Consider the following 5,316-nt stretch of genomic DNA (forward strand, 5'->3'; position numbering starts at 1 on the left):
GTATATGTACCACATTTTCTTTATCCATTCATTTGTTGATGGACACTTAAGTTGCTTACAAATGTTAGCTATTGTAAACAGTGCTGCAACAAACATAGGAATGCAGATATCTCTTTGATATATGGATTTTCTTTCTTTTGGGTATATCCCTAGCAGTGGGATTGCTGGATCATATGGTAGCTCAATTTTTAGCTTTTGAGGAACCTCCAAACTATTCTCCATAGTGGTTGTACTAATTCACATGCCCACCACCAGTGTATGAGTGTTCCCTTTTCTTCACATACTGGCCAACATTTGTTATTGCCTGTCTTTTGGATATAAGCCATTTTTAACTGGGATGAGATGATATCTCATTGTAGTTTAAATTTGTATTTCTCTGATGATCAGTAATGTTGAGCACCTTTTCATATGCCTGTTTGCCATTTGTATGTTTTCTGTTGAGAAATGTCTATTTAAGTCTTTTGCCCATTTTTTGAATGGATTATTAGATTTTTCCTGTAGAATTGAAATCCTTATATATTCTGGTTATTAATCCCTTGTCAGATGGGTAGTTTGCAAATATTTTCTCTCATTCTCTGGGTTGTCTCTTCACGTTGTTAATTGTCTCATTTGCTGTGCAGAAGCTCTTTAACTTGATGTGATATCATTTGTGCATGTTTACTGTGGTTGCCTTTGCTTGTGGGGTATTGCTCAATAAATTTTTGCCCAGGCCAATGTTCTAGAGATTTTCCCCAATGTTTTCTTGTAGTAGAAGACATAGTTCAAGGTCTTTGATTTAAGTCTTTAATCCATTTTTATTTGATTTCTGTATATGGCTAGAGATAGGGGTCTAGTTTCACTCATGTGCGTTTGGATATCCAGTTTTCCTAACACCATTTGTTGAAGAGACTATCTTTTCCCCAGTGTATATTCTTGGCACCTTTGTCAAAAAATGTTTTCATGCTAGGTGTGTGGATTTGTTTCTGGGTTCTCTATTCTGTTCCATTGGTCTATGTGTCTGTTTTTATGCTGGTACCATACTGTTTTGGTTACTATAGCTCTGTAGTATAATTTGAAAGCAGATAATGTGATTCCTCCAGTTTTGTTCTTTTTGCTTAAGATATCTTTGACTATTCTGGCTCTTTTTGTAGTTCTATATAAATTTTTGGATTGTTTTTTCTATTTCTGTGAAGAATATCATTGGTATTTTGATAGAGTTTGCATTGAATCTGTAGATTGCTTTGGGTAGTATGAATATTTTAACAATATTGATTTTTCCAATCTATGAACATAGAATATTTTTCTCTCTTTTTTGGTGTCCTCTTCAATTTCTTTCATAAGTGTTTTATAGTTTTCATTATAAACATCTTTTGCTTCTTTGGTTAAGTTAATTTCTGGATGTTTAATTTTATGTGTGGATACTGTAAATGGGATTACTTTTTTCATTTCTTCTTTAGATTGCTCACTATTGGCATATAGAAATGCTACTGAGTTTTGTATGTTGATTTTGTATCCTGTAACTTTACTGAATTTGTTTATCAGTTCTAATAGTTTCTTTGTGGAGTCTTTAGGTTTTTCCAAATATAAGATTATGTTATCTGCAAACAAGGATAATTTGACTTCCCAGTTTGGATGACCTTTATATCTTCCTCTTGTCTTACTGCTCTAGCTAGGACTTCCAGTACTATGTTTAATAACAGTGGTGAAAGTGGGCACATCCTTGTCCTGTTCTAGAGCATACAGGAAAGGCTTTAAGTTTTTCCACATTCAGTATTATACTATCTGTGGGTCTTTCATATCTGGCTTTCATTATGTTGAACTATGTTTCTTCTTTCCCCAGTTTTTTGAGGGTTTTTAATCATGAAGCGATGTTCAATTTTATTACATGCTTTTTCAGCATCAATTGAAATGATCATATAGTTTTTACCCTTCATTCTGTGGATATGATGTATCACATTGATTAATTTGCATATGTTGAACCATCCTTGCATCCCAGGGATAAATCCCATTTGATTGTGATGAATGATCTTTCTAATGTATTGTTGAATTCGATTTGTTAGTATTTTGTTGAGGATTTTTACATAAATATCCACCAGAGATATTGACCTGTAGTTTTTTGTTTTTCATTTTATATATGTGTGTGTGTGTGTGTGTGTGTGTGTGTGTGTGTGTGTGTGTGTGTCTTTGTCTGGTTTTGGTATCAAGGTAATACTGCCCTTGTAGATGAGTTTGGAAGTAGTCCCTCCTCCTCTATTTTTCAGAATAGTTTGAGTAGGATTGGTATTACTTCTTCTTTAAATGTTTGGTAGAATTCAGCAGTGAAGCCATTAGGTCCTGGGCTTTTCTTTACTGGGAGACTTGTTATTATATAAGGCTTTTATCTCATTACTTGTTATTGGTCTGTTAAGGTTTTGGGTTTGTTCCTGATTTAATTTTGGTAGGTTGTATTTTTCTAGGAATTTGTCCATTTCTTCTAAATTTTCCAATTTATTGGCATTTGGTGCTCATAGTAGCCACTAATGATCCTTTGAATTTCTGTTATATCAGTTGTAATGTCTCCTTTTTCAATTCTGATTTTATTTATTTGCATCTTTTCTCTTTTTTTCTTAGTCTGGCTAAAGTTTTGTCAATTTAACTTTTCTAAACACCAACTTTTTGTTTCATTGATATTTTTTATGTTTTTATTTTAGTTTCATTTATTTCTGTTCTGATCTTTATTATTTCTTTTCTTCTACCAATTTTGTTCTTCTACCAATTTTGGGTTTGGTTTCCTCTTGCTTTTCTAGTTCTTTAAGATGCATTGTTAGATTGCACATTTGAAGTTCCCCCCCCCTTTTTTTTTTTTTATTTAAGCACTTATAGCTATAAGTTTCCCTCTTAGTACTGATTTTGCTGCATCCCATAGGTTTTGTATCATTTGTTTCAATACATTTTTTAAATTTCCTTTTTAATTTCTTCATTGACCCACTGGTAATTCAGGAGTATATTGTTTAATTTCCATGTATTTGTAAAGTTTCCAAAATTCCTCTTGTTATTGATTTCTAGTTTTATTCCATTGTGATGAGAGAAGACGCTTGTCGTTATTTCAATTTTTTTGAATGTTGTAAGACTTGTTTTGTGACCTAACATATGGCCTGTCCTTGACAATGATCCATGTGCTAAGGAAAATAAATGTGTATTCTGTAGCCATTGGATGAAATGTTCTGTAAATACTTACTAGATCTATTTGACCTATAGTGCAGATTAAGTCTGGTATTTCTTTGTTGATTTTCTGTCTGGAAGATCTGTCCAATGCTGAAAGTGGAGTGTTGAAGTCTCTAGCTGTTATTGTATTATTACCTATCTCTCTCTTCAGTTCTAATATTTGTTTTATATATCTGGATGCTTCAGTGTTTGAGTCATATGTATTTAAAATTGTTATATCCTCTTGCTGAATTGACCCCTTTAACATTATATAGTGACCTTCTTTGTTTCTTCTTATAATTTTGGGCTTGAAAGGTATTTTGTCTGATGGCACTATAGCAACTCCTGCTGATTTTTTTTTTTTTCCATCCCTTTATTTTCAGTCTATGTGTGTCTTTATAGGTGAAGTGTATTTCTTGTAGGCACCAGATTAATGGGTCTTGTTTTTTTCATCCACTCATCCAGTCTATGTCTTTTGATTGGAGAGTTTAGTCTATTTACATTCAATGTTATTATTGATAAATAAAGACTTACTTCTTCCACTTTGTTATTTGTTTTCTGGTTGTTTTGTGGTCTTCTCTTCCATCTTTCTATCCTTCCTGTCTTCCTTTAGTGAAGGTGATTTTCTCTGGTGGTAAGATTTGGTTTCTTGCTTTTCATTTTTGTGTCTCCATTATATGTTTTTTTGGTTTGAGGTTACCACAAAGCTTGCAGATACTCTTATGTCCCATTATTTTAACCTGATAACAACACTGTTTGCATAAACAAACAAACAATCGAAGAGAACACTAATAAAAGCTCTACACCTTAACTTTGTCCCCCTGCTTTTTAACTTTTTGTTATTTCTATTTATATCTTATTTTACTGACGTCTTGAAATGCTGTTGTCATTATTTTTTTTAATTGGTTCATCATTTAGTCTTTCTATTCAGGATAAGAGTAGTTTACATATCACACTTACAGTGTTAAAATAGTCTGTGTTTTTCTGTGTACTCACCATTACTGGTGAGTTTTGTACTTTCAGGCGATTACTTAGTAATGTTCTTTTCTTTCTGATTGAAGTATTCCCTTTAGCATTTCTTATAGAACAGGTCTGGTGTTGATGAAATCCCCCAGCTGTTATTTGTCTGGGAATGTCTTTATTTCTCTTTCATATTTGAAGGATATTTTTGCCAAATATACTATTCTAGGGTAAAAGTTTATTTTCTTCTTTCAGCACTTTAAATATGTCATGTCATTCTCTCCTGCGCTATTTCTCTTTTCAGTTTCCACTGAAAAGTCTGCTGCCAGACATAGTGGAGCTCTATTGTACTTTGTTTCTTTTCTCTTGCTGCTTTTAGGATCCGTTCTTTATTCTTGACCTTTGGGAGTTTGATTATTAAATGCCCTGAGGTAGTCTTCTTTAGGTTAAATCTGCTTGGTGTTCTATAACCTTCTTGTACTTGAATGTTGATATCTTTCTCTAGGTTTTAGAAGTTCTCTGATATTATTCATTTGAATAAACTTTCTACCCCTATCTCTTTCTCTACCTCCTCTTTATGGCCAATAACTCTTAGATTTGTCCTTTTGAAGCTATTTTTTAGATCCTATAGGTGTGCTTCATTGTTATTCATTTCTCTTTTGTCTCTTCTGACTGTATTTTCAAATAGTCTGTCTTCAACCTCACCAATTCTTTCTTCTCCTTGATCCATTATGCTATTAAAGGACTCTGATGCATTCTTTAGTATACCAGTTGCATGTTTCAGCTTCAGAATTTTTGCTTAATTCTTCTTAATTATTTCAATCTCATTGTTAAATTTATCTGATAGAATTCTGAATTCCTTCCCTGTGTTATCTTGAATTTCTTTGAGTATCCTCAACACAGCTATTTTGAATTTTCTGTCTGAAAAGTCACATATCTCCATTTTTCCAGGGTTGGTCCCTGGTGGCTTATTTAGTTCATTTGGTGAGGTCGTGTTTCCCTGGATGGTGTTGATACTGGTAGATGTTCTTTAGTGTCTGGCCATTGAAGAGTGAGGTATTTATTATAGTCCTCACTGTCTGGGCTTTTTTGTAGCTGTCTTTCTTGGGAAGGCTTTTCAGATATTTAAAAGAACAAGAACCTGGGCATTGTGATCTAAGCCGTATCTGCTTCACTGGGCACCCCAAGCCCAGT

The sequence above is a fragment of the Macaca thibetana genome, chromosome 11 (assembly GCF_024542745.1).
Source record: "Macaca thibetana thibetana isolate TM-01 chromosome 11, ASM2454274v1, whole genome shotgun sequence".
Lineage (NCBI taxonomy): Eukaryota > Metazoa > Chordata > Mammalia > Primates > Cercopithecidae > Macaca > Macaca thibetana.